The sequence below is a fragment of the Chroicocephalus ridibundus genome, chromosome 5 (assembly GCF_963924245.1).
Source record: "Chroicocephalus ridibundus chromosome 5, bChrRid1.1, whole genome shotgun sequence".
Classification (NCBI taxonomy): Eukaryota; Metazoa; Chordata; class Aves; order Charadriiformes; family Laridae; genus Chroicocephalus; species Chroicocephalus ridibundus.
The window spans coordinates 53453575-53468689 of record NC_086288.1 but is presented as its reverse complement, the minus strand read 5'-3'; positions in this window follow the sequence as shown (position 1 = coordinate 53468689).

Sequence of the window (15115 nt, the reverse complement as noted above, 5' to 3'; positions counted from 1 at the left end):
GAGGTGCGGCTCTATATTTACATGAAGATCTTCTGTGATCCTTCTATAGGTTACTGCTGCTATTGCCTCCTACTAAATAGTAAAGTCAGAATTTTTCCCGTTGACTCCCTTAGATGCTTTGGTCAGGCTTTGGATGAGACCTTTCCCATGCAATTCCTCCTGCTGCAGGAGGACCCAGCTGTCATGATGAGAAACTCAATGACCGAGCCACTGGAAGCACTCTGAAATTTGGAGTAAATGCAGCAGAAATTTATCTACGCTCAGAGATCATAAAATGGGATTGTAATTTACTCTTTTCCATCATTGTAAGTCTAGTGTGGTCAGTGGAATATTTGCCCTGAGCACTTTCTCCTTTTGTAGACATTTGCGTCCTTTAGCAACTGCTGCTAAGACTAATTCAAGGACTCATTCCTTTAACTCATTAGTAGTGGTCCTGCTTCTGCTGTGACTCGTTCTGGTCACTATACATTCCTTTCTTAGAAGACGGCAAAACCCTTTCCATTTGTTTTATTTTTATGTTCTGCGGTAAAAGGAAGAATAGGGAAGAGTGGAACCAACATGTAAAAACACTCATTTCTTAGGTCAGGGCTCCCACAGGAGTGGAAACAACACAGAACAGCTTTCCCTGTGATAGCGACACTCCCTAGCCCTTCGCAAAACTGGGAAGCAGGGGCTGTGCTTCCAAACTGCGTATACATTTCCTTGTGTATGAATGTGTTCGCATTCGCACGTGTGTTCGTATGTAGTAAATACAGAACATAGCTTAATCATTTCCAATTTTGAGGGAATTTTGGCTGGAATTCTAGTTTTAAGTATCTGGAACGATTCTTACTTTATATTAACCTAATGGGTTTGCCTGTTTTTAATGAGCATGTTTAGTGCAGTGAGACATTATGGTCACTCAATAGAATGTAAGTTGCTTTCTCGCACATTATGTTGCAGGCCAGATTGTGACTGATTAATACATTGCAGGTGTCAGCCAAAATACAAAAGGATAAGGAGGAGAGTAAGGGGGTGAACTTATTCCTTCTCTCTGTCTGACTGCTCTTGGTGGGGGTTGCAGAAGCCACTCCACGAGAGGCTTGGAAAAAGATCCCGCTCAGAAACACAGCCCTAGAAACAATACCTCTATCATCCTTTCCATCTGCACAAATTATTCCCACTCTTCACAGAAAAAAAAAAAAAAAGAAAAAAGAAAAAAGAAAAAAAAAGGAAACGAAAACCAACCAAAGGGGCCCTTTATGAGGCTATTGCCAGCCAAAGTACAGATGCCCATTAAAGCTAGGTTTGCACCTGGTTTTGGGGGGTCAGCTAAAGGGTTTCTTATGTTTGGTTACCCATCTGTACAAACAAACCTCAATCTGCGAAGACCTGCATAGTAGCTAAGATAAACGTCATATATTTTCATTGTTTGATTAAATCTTGTCCGAATTATCAGTTGTATAATGAGAAGAGCTGGCTTGCTCTGAGGTGCTAGCTGTCAATGCTTATTGTTAATCATAATCTAACAAATACCAGATACAGCTATTTGGCAATTGAGAAGTAACATTTTTCTTATTTAAGGTGATAGGAATGAAGGAAACATAAATCATAACGTACTCATTTTCCCATATCTGAAGGTGCTTTAATACTTAACATTTGTCTACATTTCGAGACAACCAATTCATGGCTATTAACCAGAAAAACATACATTTTAAATCGTTTCTAAAGTTAGCATTACAGAATTCATTGACTGTTTCTCTTTCCTGGGATAATTCCACTGAAGACAACACTGTTACAACTTTGAAGAAAGACCCAGTTCAACCTCACTAAAGAGAACTGCTAAAAACATTGTAGACGACCATACAAATACTGTATACATTAATAGGAATGTTTTTATGCCAAATTACACTTCTGAAGCATCCTTACGCTAATCTTTCAACTTTATGTGTGTCTGTCAGTAGAATAAATTTTAGTTCTTTTAATAAACTCTCTTTACAGAAAGCCTTCGGAAATATTTTATTGAACTAAATCCTGATAATGTAAATCATGTCAAGTACCTAAAGGAGCCAGCTGATAACCATTAAATAAAAATGAAGACAAGCTCAGACCTTGAAAACTTAATTTCATTGGGACTGCAAACATCCCGAAAATTAAGTACACAGGCTAAACTAAGTGTATAGGCTCCCGCTCACAAGGGGCTTCATCATGGTTTTAAATCACAGCATGGTGCTGTAGGCTAGACAGAGCCACACTTCCCATCTGGAGATATTTTGACTGACTCACGGGGTTTTCTGAACAGATCTAATGACTCTTCCTAGTATGTAATATAACCACATGCTTGCATGCTAGCGTGGACGGCGTAAAGGAGGCTGACCTTTTTCTGTTCTCTTCAGGGATCTAAGAAATCCATTTGAAGTATAGTTCAAGCCTGGCACATTAAAATTTTCCTGAATTAGTTGTGGAAATTAATATTTTCTACTGTCTTTTGGTTTTGTTTTTTTGTTTGTTTGCTTGTTTTAGTTTTTTTTAGAACCAACCATACCTCATGCTCTTTAAAAGCAAGCAGCATCTTTTTGTATAATATAGCCTAGAGAAAACTAGATAACAGCTACTGAAAAACAGGCATCTCATAAAGACACCTAACTTGAGGCAATCAAACTAAAAATGCCAACACCATTGTGTCAAAAGAGGAAACCTGGGATCTGAGGTGTTTCTCAGTTCCTAGTGATAACCTCAAACAATTAAGTAATGCTTTTCTCTAAACCAGAACATCTCTAGATAGTTTTGGTTCTTGACCATTACTGGGAATTACATAAACCAAGGATATCACCTGCAGCTTCACAGTAGGCAAGGCTTCCTACAAGGAAAGTGGGAAGAGGCCCACCTACTTCAGGAGCCCCATCAGGAGCATCTACTTCAAAGCCCCATCAGTATACACATGCCATTTGTCTACTACGTTGTGCTGTGGGACATCTGTCACCAAGAGGTCACCAATTTGCTGATTGCCAACTGTCTTCCCAGCATCTAGTCAGCATGATGGACCAGGACTTCAGTACCAGCTCTGCCGGAGGTTGGAGAGGTTTACCTGCCAGATCCCATTGAGGACAATCCACAGCAACAATGATGACTCTTTCTGAGGACATTCAACTGGGCCACGACAATTGTAGGGAGAAGCTCAGTAGGATGCTACACTCTTTTCTGGAAGCTCCAGCACCATTTCCCATGAAAATGGCTCTTTCTGAAAAGATGTTACTTTCCAACACTCTCTGTAAATGAATATGCCCATCATGAAATACGAGGTGGCGAGAAAGAAGCCAGACAACGGTCATAACAGTCATGACTGATAGGTCAGCATTTTGAGAGAAAACACTTCACTTCAACAAATCCATAGAAAAAAACGGTTTTGCCTGCATTTTGGGGAGCTGTAGAATAAGTCCTCCAAATTTGTGACAAAGAGCTTTTTCCTTGTTTAGAGCCACATAAAAATAGTATGACTGATGTTTCAGGAGCTTATTGAGGGTGGAAAGGATTCTGATGACATATGATAATAATGGATCCCTTAATAAAGGAGTTAGTTAGTAATATGAAGGTTGATTTCAAACTCATCGTTTTGATGAACAGGGTCAATACCATTGAAGTCAATCAGTTTGTGCATGAGAAGATTAAATCAGTATAGCTGCATTGACTTTGATTACATTGCGCTGTCTTTCACCAGTTACGTTAGATGAGGATTAACATGGTGTAAATGACATCAGAATGAACATCAAAGTTGCTGTTACCAATGTGCTTGTACGTGTCACCAGCATATAGCATATAACCTACAGTGCCTTTTTCAACAACACTGGATAGATCTACATGATGTAAACCTAAGTTGCTGCCAACCACTTCTATTTGATTACTACACTTCAGTGCTTGGTCTCACTAAACTCTGGCATCCTTTGGACTTGACAGATTAACACATATATGAAGAAATTTGCATATTTATTTTAAACCAGATGTTCTCCAAGCAGTACAGCCAAATTCCCATCATCACTATAATCACATTGTGTTTTGTTAGCATAATGGAGCCATTAAAATTCCACAACATGCTGCTTTGTTAGGAAGAAAGGGTTATTAAAGAATTTTCCAGGTGAATTGTAAGTGAGTCCTAATTAAGAAGAAAGAGTCAGATCCTTAGCTAATGTTTGTCTGCATTTACATCACTGAAGGATCTGGCTTATATCAAAGTAAGACTATTACTTTGTTTTGCAATCACTGCCACTTGTTTTGCAGAAAAGGTGATTGGAATAAAGCTGTATTATATTACTACCAGTCAACAAGCAGTAAGTAACTGGTATTATAAAATATACAGTGTATTATTTTTATTATTAATAACCTTATACATGTCTGAACTTGTTTTTTTTTAATAAGATTTCTGAAATTATAACTTTCTCATTGGTTCACATCATATAGCATTTGGCTTTTTTATATGAAGATCAATATTTGGTAACATTTCACACAATTAATCAGTGTTAAATCAGCTAATCCCAAATTCTGGAATGCAAAGAATGAGAGTGACATTGTTTTGTTAAAACTATAAAGGAAAGTTGCACTGCACCGAGTGATGAAGAAATAAATCTCACATAAGAAGGAAAGATTTATTTTCTGAGAAAGAAGCCAAGACAAAGAGGAACTGGGTGAGGTTGGAGACTACATTCAAATAGACCTTTCTGATTCAATGTGACATTGTTTTTCTATAAGAAAAATTCCAGACAGTCAGAAAGCAGAGGGGATACCCAGGAAAAACATACATTTGGAAGTGCTACTTTGTATTAAAAAATAAGTAATGTCTTGGGGCCAGGAACTGCCCTTTGAATTGTGGCACTGAGAAGTGAGCACAGAAGTGAAAAAATGACACACCTTTTCGCTTAGCATTTCTTAAATGATTAAATCATCTTTTCCCAGCTGACTGGGAGAGCTGCAGGCAGCAAAAGGAATCTCACAGCGGCTGAGACCCTGGACACTTCATCACAGGTCTCATAAGACACCCAGATGCTAAAGCAAGGGATGAGATTTGTCGAGGCTGTTTAAGTTTTAAATTTGCTTAGGGGCTACACCCAGGATGAGAAAGTACCAGGCCAGACTGAGAGAAGCAGGGGAGCATGTTTTAAGTAATCTGGAGCATGGTGGGTGTTGGAGTATCTTAATATTTTATTCCGGCCTAAAGAAGGAAAGGACAAGAGACACTGAGAGAAGGAAAGAGGCAAAGATTGATCTGAGTAAGCCTACAGCTCAGAAAGGGGGCAGCTCTGCTAATGTGGCAGCTGCCACACCGCTCACTGAAGTCAGCAGGGGCTCATTGAATACTGCCAAAGACCTGTCCAAAAGTCTGTGGAAAACTGCACCAGATATGATGCAAAGCCAGCCCTTGGCAGCAGCGTGAGGAGCTCTGCACTCCGAGTTTGCACCACTGGACAAACCTCAGCTGCAGGCACATAATCTGCTGTTGCAAAACATAGTTGGACATTTCCAAGCAAATGCCTGGCAAATTGTGGTCTCGGAGAAGTTGACTGGATAAGATCTATGGCATTTCATTAGGATGTGTTTGTTAAAAAGCTGTGTCTGAAATGTTTGACAAGGTCAGTATAGGCAGGCAGGATCTACTGTAGTAAGTACCAAGCTTTGGCTTTAGTGAGATCTGTCTAAATCACAGTAAAGTTGACTTGAGCACCCCAACACTTAGAAACATTTAAACAGCCTAAATCTAAACAAGGCACAACACCGGCGGCAGGGAATGGTAACTGCAACCAAAATGTTACAAAGGTGCCTTTTTGGGGGGCATTACACAATTTTACCATTCATACAATTTTATCATTCAAAAGAGTAATTCCTCGGAAAAAACACTTTTTTCTCTCAATAAGAAGCAATATTTACATAAACTTTTTTTTTTCAAAAACTGATAAAGATAACTTCTAAGAAAGTTAGAAACATCTTTTCTAATAACGTTAGAAACATCATTTCTAAGTAAGTTATCCTTACGCTTTTCACTGGGCCAGTGAAAGCCTGTTAGAAATTAATTCACTGACTGTTTTTGTTGTATCACCCACATTTCATTCATGATGGTGAGGAAATGATGCATAAAACTACTAATTCATGAATGTGTTAATTCTGAAAATTTCATTTGGGAACGGTCTTCCAGTAAAAGCAGCAGATAATTACTCAGAATTATTTGAAGAGTTTCTCAGTTTGGATTACACTCACTTCACCAGTGAATTGCTGAGGAAACCAGCAAATCAGACAGAAGAAGTGACCGTTTCCAATCACTAAATTTACAAGAAAAGAATGTGGAGACTCCCTTCAGTATGAGCTTTCCTTCCTCTGCGTCATCAACCTAGACACAGACTTGTAAAAGTGTTTAACTTTTCTACACCCCACAGCCTTCAGCACTTGCTTCTTCAACTATCACCTAAAGACTTTCCTCTACTTGTTCTAAACCCAAGATGAATCTATATCTACCATGGGTTATGGGTTAAAACAGAAATTAAGTGGGTTAAAACAGAATGAGTGCGAGTGAGAAAGAGAGGCACACATTTTTAGAAATTTTAACAATTTTCCCAGTTCATGCCATTGTGTTAGGATTGCAAAATTTTGGGTTTAACCTTTTATTTAACCTTAATGTTCAACAATGTCAATCATAAAATTAAATTTTTACCAGAGAGGTAATAACAATAATATAGCATTAAGTTTCAGTAACATAAGCCTGTGCAAACTTCAGAATAGTTTGAGGTTTGAAACCATTATGTTTGGCGCAAATGACCCATACGTTTGCCGTGAGGAAACACAAGCAATCATGAAAATGGTGGGCAGAACTCAGATATTTGCGAAAGATTTTCCTCTTCAACCTTCTCTTTTGTAATTAAAAATGTAAATTAAAAAAATAGGCTGAAAATCATTGAGCAATTTCCTTTTATTGAACTGCACTGATTAGTGACTGAAATAATTTGAGTGGCTACTTCTACTGAATCCAATGTGTCCTTGAAGCCGATGGAGTCCAAGGAGAGCACAAGCCTCACCTGAATTTGCTGTCAGACCACTTTCCTGAGAGGTGACAGCCGAACACCAGGTCAACATCCAGACTGGGTTAGTTATGAGCCTGGAACTTTTAATCCCCTCTTTCCAGGACCGATGGTATGAGTCTTTTCGTTTCTAGCTTAGCTCTTCAGGGGCTATGTGACAGACAGACACATGGCACACAGACTTTGCACATGCCTTTAACACTGCGTTGCTCTTCCCTTAATATTGCATAGATAGAGATCACTTAGCAAAATCACCATCCTGAAACCAATTCTTTTTATTTTACCCTAGCTTGGCTGAGACAGCATCTGGAGCTGGTGAAACCCTTTTGTGTCTTACTCAAGCTACAGTCCATTTCTCTTCAATGTCCTCTTTGACCCCTACTACCACCTGGCCGGTTTCTCCAACTTCTGTTTTTCAGGATCCTCCTCAAGAAGTCTGAAAAAAATGGCTTTTCCACTTGAAGCCAAAGCGCTGGTCAAAATTTTATCTGTAAAGTAAATGCTTTCTATTATCCCTAGTCTGGAGGGTATTAATAAAGGTCTTACTAGCAGTAGTATACGTAGCCTCACAAAGACTTTTGTTGTATAGCAACAGTCACAGTAATAGCTCCATAACGTTAAAAAAAGAATAAAACCAAAAAAACGCACAGGATGTTTAATTCATGCAGCAGCTGCCCAAATAATAGCACTGCTTGCTCCTGCATTTCAGATCTCTGCTGCTCAATATTTTCTAGCTTCTTCAAAATAACATAAGGAGCACATGGAGGCCTTGGAGTGAGGGGGTGATCCAGCTCAGAGCTCCATACCCAAGCGTGCTGCACCACTAGTTCTGCTGTAGAGGTCACGAGGTCTTTTGGCATCTCACTGCTGGGGACAGAGCATTGATTTCAGCCTTAGAAGTCCATATGTTTCTTCTGTTAGCAGTAACAGGAGCCTTCGGCAGCTTGCCTTGTATTGTCACTGTTGAGAGGTCCGCAACCTCAGTGGAACTTGTGGGATCTGACCTTGAGGAAATAATACAGAAGACACCAACACAGGCAGGATTGCCACATACCTCTGCCTTCGTCCCTGTGAGTTTATCTAGGGGCAGGTACAGCTGAGCAGTGGAATCAGGTCACCCGTGAAACAAAGCAAGCACAAAGTGGAGAGCCCAGGATGACAGGGACCACATCTGCAGCTCTTGCGCATTGGTAATTTGGTAGTTTATAGTAATTTGGTAATTTGCACCAGCTGAACATGAGGCCTTTTTCTGACTTAACCTAGTCCTGCATTTTCACATAAGGGGTTGTAACGAGACCATTTGAATAATCTGAGTCCCGTGATTTAGTACGCCAGTTCATGAGTGCTAAATATACTCACAGACAGGCACAGCACATGTGGGATGCCTACAGGAATTCGTATGGGTAAAAAGAGAAGCTGTTCTCCCCAATCCTAAAAAACAGCTTCAGCAACGTTATAAATAAAACACATCCTTAAAGCAAAACCCATGATTTTGCAAGAAGAGGAAAGTACAGTGCTGTCAGAGATGTCAGAATATGACCCTTTTTAGCTGTAGGATACTTCAGAAATTATTTCACAAGCTTTTACTCTCTGGAACACAAGTTGACTCCCGAGCTCAAGCTGCAAAGAGCAATTGTTATAGCTGAGAGTATTTGTTTCAAAGCACTGTGGAAGTAAATGGAAGTGTCATTTTGCGCTAATGTGATAGGCAGGTACTCTGCCTTGTCAGAACAAGCAAAGTCCTGTAAGCTTTATCCCATTGCCACAGGCACTTGGGCACCTCGCTGGAAATCAATCACAGATTGGCCTGAAGAAGAGCAGAGCTGAAACAATGGCACCAGAGTAGAGGACCCTTAATGAAAGCCATTTGCTAGTCCACACCTAGGCTGTCTAGACAGCACCTCCTGTGCTTTGATCACTGATAAACCATTCTAAATGTTACCAGTGCCCCTTTTTTGTTTCTGTTTACAGGCAATCAGTGGGCCTCTGGCCATTGCCTCTATTTCAAAGCAGCGCTTTTCATCTGACTGCAATCAAATAAAAAAGAACAAAGAGATGGACATTTTGGATATGAGATACTTATTTTCCTGTGATTTATACAATTCCAAATGAAGAGCGAAAACAAAAAAGCAATTGTGAGTGTACATGTGATAAATGTTTCTAATTAGGCGTGCCCTCTTAATCAATTTGAAAGCAGATTTCCCTCCCAAACCAGCAAAAATTCAGTATAAGTTTGTGTGTGTGTGCGCGCGCGCGCGTGCTGCACCTCTAGATTTTAGAGCCCTTTTCATCAGTGTTGGAGCCACACTTCATGGTGCTGTTTTGTGCTGTTTACTAGTACAGCCATCAGCTCCACTCTAAAAACCCCACATGAAATCTCCAGGTATTTTCCCAAGTGGCTCTGTTTTAGGATTTAACCACAGTAAAATTAGAACCACAGAAACTGAAAAATCTGCCAAAAAAATTTGTGCGAAGCTCATATCCTATGTTCGCCCAGCACACGTTGGCCCATAAATAATTCAGACATTTTAGCTATACATATTGAGCTATGTAAGTTTTTAAAGATTTGTCTAAATATTGTTTCGTATGTGGATTTAAACACACTTTGGCCAAATTCAGGTCCACAAATACCATGTGGTTGCCTTTAGCTGGTTGTCAGTACTTGAACTCTAAGCCCTCCTCATCTTTTATCTTCAGTGACTTGAAGTAGCCTACTTAAAGTCAGCCTTTGAAAACTTCTAAGCCCCTCCCTACATATGTCATGCCAGTTTAGGCATCTTAAGCCTCAATCACTTACATTCTTTGAGAAAACCTGAAAGATCATAAGGTCATGAAGAGATTTAATCTCATCTCTTAATTTGGCTCAACCAGTATATAATTTGAAAACATTTTATTTCCTGTGTAGGAATCCAAACGCTATCTGGATGCAGCTTAACAACACTAAAAAAAGTCAGTCTTGTAAAGCCATGCTTTTTTGTTCTATGTACCTAAAAATTTGTCTGTTTCAAAAGTCAGGGTGAAGACCAATTCTTTCTGGCACACCTGTAACCTCCTGAAATCATGTATTTCTTTGCTATTTCCTCTTCTCTTCCTTCTAAAGAAAGACTGGAGAAATTTAATTAGGTGCCCAATGGGAAAAGGGACAGATGTACCCTTTCAATAGCGTACTATACTTAGACTGCTGAAGATGACATACTCTTTGGTCCTGATTGGCCAAGTCTTTGACTTCAGATGCTGTAGGATAAAACACCAGACTTCTACCCTTGCCCCAAAGATACACACAGTATTTTCACTCCCTATAAATATCCCATTAAGCTAATCAACATTTACCATATATTGATAGTAGAAGCGATAGTATCTGTTTTTTCCGTAAAAACGTGACAGTGCATCAAAAACCCTCTCCAAAATATCGTATGTCAACAAAGTAGGAAAGCAGAGGGGAAAAATATGACATAATAAACTTATTTAAGAACACAAGTGGTGAAGAACAGAGAAACTAAGACCCTTTCCCAGGGCTATATGCATACCATTCGTTTGCTAAACCTAACCTGATGCTGTTTATCCAGGTCCCTCAGAGGACGTACAAAATTTGCAGAGTTTAAGTCAAGTTCCTATATTATATCACCAGTTACAGTAGGGGGGGCACACTATAGAAACAAATTCATTAGAGTCTTCAATTTCATCCCTTCGGCAACGTATTCTTTCAGATTGACGTTCTTTGAAGTGAGAGATCCCCAGGTCTCTGCAACGTGAGGCTATGGGGCTGCAAAGGAAAATCAACCAATACTTAAAGCTTCACTTGTTCACCTCCGCTGTTTCTTATCAAAGGTAGGACACGAGTTTTGTCTGACTGAAACAGGACTGGAGCTGCTGAAAATTGTTTTCCACTCCTGGAGTAATTATAGCAGTTTTAGAGGTGCCCTTTTAAGATGAAACTTAAATAATGCAGGAGAGGAAAAGGCCAATGACGTTGTTTATAAACACACTATGATCCTTATACATTGACTCAATGGTACAGCGGGCCGCACTCACGGTCCTCTTATTCTTAGTAATATTCTTACTCCAGTTTAATTCAGGAACCATTCCCTTTCCTTGAAGTCAAAAGAGTTAACTGGGTGTAAATCTCCCAGGAATAAAGGGAAATGAAACAGTGCCCCTTGGAATAAGACCAAAACAGCTTTCCCAGAAAAGAAAAAAAACCTGAAATCCCATGAATACCCAATAACTTTGTGAACATACTGCAGATTTGAGCCAAAAAGACATTAAAAACAACAGAACTTTGCCTGACTTCAGCTTGCTTTGAATGAAGTTTTTAATTATCTGTGCCTTCAAATTATATATTTAAATACTCAGTATAATTGGAAAAAATACAGAAAAAGGAGTGAGATTGGGAATTTTTGTTCTGTAGCAGTCTTTATTCTTCTAGCTGCAGTTAGCCGTCAGATCTGTCATGTGTCATTTTTCAGCTCATTAGGTGGGATTTTGGCAATTTCTGTGTACAGTAAGAGGTATTGAGCAGTTGAAACTGGGAAGGTCAAATATTAACAGCAATGTCATCATCCCTCATCGCTTCCAATGAAAAATTCTTGCATAATTGTTTAATGCCATGAGCTGCCTTTAGTGGGACATACTCAGTTTTGCCAATTTCCATTAACTCTTGAGGCTCACGGCCAGAAGCCGTATGAGCAAAGAAACAGACTCAGATTGGATCAAGCTGTTGTTTTGCTAATATCACTGCTGCCCTGTATTAATTTAACAAGACTCCCCAGCAACGAAGGAGAAGCCTCAGAGAGAGAGGCAGCATATGGTCCTGTAAGGCACTAGGACGTACAGCCTTTTGCATCTACAGACTGTAAATTGTGCACGGGGCGATGCTCAATTAGCATTTGCATGCTTTGGCCCCAAATCAGCAAACAACTTGCATGTGCATTTTACTTAGGCAAGTCCTCATGAGTTCAATAACGTTGCTTATGGGTAAAAACCACGTACGTCACTGTGAGCAGCATGGGGGCCTTTTTCGGACAAACATCTGTAACAGCAAACATGGGCCCAAAACCATCTCTGCTGCAAATCAGCATACTTTTAGTGTTGGCTGTGGGATGGTCTGGTACTGTATGTATTATGCCAACAGCCAGGAGAAGGAAGGTTTCCACAGCACAAAGTAATGCTTCACAATCCTGAGTGTTTCTTCTAACGTGCCATTTCATGGTAAAGTTGTTTCAAGAAAATTCATAGTAGTTTTGAGAATGTTTCAATGCTAAAGGCTGAACTGACTTTCAAGACTCATCAGTACAATGTAATTAACTGGAGTAACTCGAGTGGAACGGATCGTCCCAGGAAAGCTCTCTGGTGCGCGTGTATAGATACTCTGGTTCAGAAAAAGTGAATTTTAGTCCAGATCACAGTGTGTTCAAAAGCCTAAGGGGAATTACTCTGCAATAATTTAGTCCCCTTTTTAGCTTTGGCCTGAAACTGCTCTCATTAAATCAGTACCAGAAAAAATAGTCTTTTTTTAGTAGAATATTTAAATTCAAAGAAACCAGATTTTATGGTATAAACTAACTAGTTTTACTTTTCATTGAAATACAAAATCATGGTTGAGGGACAGTAATTTCCAGCTGAAGGACAGAAATTTGTAGCAGAAGAGAAATAATTTTTTAAACCACTGAAAATAGACGACAATGTCCTTTGTCTTGCACTTGCTACATGTGTGTACAGACTTCTACATGGGCTCAGCTGACGCGCAGTGTCATCATTTGTTTGCAAAGATGGTGCCTCAGAGTCCAGCCAGATTTTTGCAGTCATTTAAATCTCAGAATTTAAAATTCAGATTTGCATTGTAACAACACATTTCTCATTCTAGACTAAATACATAAGACCTAAGATACTTGACCTTTTAAGTGTTTTGTTTACATAAGAATAATATGTATAAGCCCTACATATAAACAACTAACATAAATATTAATGTTACAAAACTCCTGCAACTTCAAAAAGGATGTTTTTACACATTAGTGCAGAAGTGAAATGTCTCTTCTTCTTCAACCAAAGTACAATTTTTTCCATGAAATTGATGCCATCAAATGCTTGAAATGCCTAAGCCTATCAAACCCACAAAAATTCTGGTTTTGAAAAAAAAATCCTACCCATTGGTAAGACCGAAGAGGGAGTTTTATGTATGAGGTTTTTATCTGTCCCAGAAAGATTCTTTCAGTACACTGAGTACTAAAATCTCTCAAGGTACTACATCTCAGTTTTGGGGTGTTCTGAGAGAATCACCTGTATGGTAATTTATGAGCCTGTTTCGTTGGTCTTTGGGTAACAGAAATACCTGCATTCATAGGCAGGAGGGGGAAATACCTTATTAAAGCACAACTTCTGTAAATATACTTCAGTCCAATTTTCTGCCTCCAAAAAAAATGAAACTGTACAAACTTGGACTGAAATTCTAGCCAGTGAAGCCAAAGTGGAGCTCATAGTTAATTTCAACAGGGGCCAAGATTTTACCTTAAGATTCACTCTCTTTTCCATTTTCTAATAGATAATGGGGGATTTTGGTATTTTTCTATGTGGTATGTTGATATTTTTCTATGTCGTGAGACTGGTGGCCCTGGAGTCCACGACAGGAGCAAGGTACACGCTTGAGCAGGGAACTGCAAGAAGAAGCTGTGATGGCTGAAGAGCAAATGTGCTGTCAGATTTCTTCATTTCCAAGGATAGGTGAGGTGGTAGCAGGTAGAGTTAATGTTAGGGATTTCTCTTCATATGTGGGCCAGACAATAGTTTGAGAGCTGCGGTGAATGCATAGGTGCACATCTACACACATTCATCCGTATAGGCACACAGAGCCAATACTTCACTGTTGTGACACAGCTTTGAGGAAGAAAGCTGATCTTTGTCACTTTACCTGTAAAATTGCCAAACAAAATGTAATCATTTATTTTATGCAAAATCTTATAACTGTAAACACACTTAGTGCTACCATTATCAGAAGCAGAGATGACTAAAACCCGTGTTAGTTTAGCTGTTCCCACTGGGGACAAGTCCGTATCTGAATGAAGAGCGTTTCTTGTTGTTTTGCTTGAAAAATGTAACAAATGCTTTCTTTGTTGAAGAAGCTTAATTAAAAGCAGATAAAAATCAAGAAAATACTTCTTGCATTCTTTCAAAATAGAACAAAATGTGCCTGCAATTGTGAGCTGAAAAGGAGCTGTCTTTCTGTTTGTTAAAGAGAAACTGAAGATGCATTGTGCAGCCTTATCTATATCTACCCCGTCTGTCACATAATCCTGTTAAAACCAGGGTTGCTTATTCAACTCAAGTCCTTTCCAACAAAACTGCACTACTTTACACATAAACGAGCTGGTGCTTTTGCACGGGCCACTTTTATAGTTTAGGTAGTAGCAGCATACACCCGTAAACAGCTGTGAAGATATAACATTTTTAGCATGAAAGGATAATCATATCATCCCAAAGGAGTAAGAATTACAGGAAGAACTTGCCCCCCTGTGACATTCATCTGCTCAAGAGATGTACCCAGAAGATACTTAAGTGAAACAACAAAAAGACCTGTGATATAAATTATGCACCACGTTTCCAAGGTGTTCTGAAAGTATGAAGTTAAATAGGAAGCTGCATCACTGAGTTTATCTCTTCATGTCTGTTCCCACAGTGCCACAGCACAAATCTTGTAGACAAGCTTGGAAAGAAGCGGTTCTAATGCCTAAAACTGCTACCGTGGATTCCGAAGGTACTTGTTTTACACTTTTCTACACACTGATTGCAGAGTATCTGATACAAGGAGACATTGCTCCCAGCTGTAATACACACAACCCTGCGGTCCACAGCATTACACGTAAATGCTTAGCGAGAGTAACAGGTTAGCAAAGCATTGGCAAATGGCTTCTTTGTTCACACTGGTGCAAAAATAAGCAGACCAGGGAAACTGGGGCAGGGGGCTGGTTTAAATTCTGTAACACGTAAAACAATTTCTTGTTAATTAATTCAGTCATTAGTAGAAGTTTCCCTGAGGGTAGTGTAACCTGAACAGGATATCACAATTACAGCACTCTTTCCTTTTT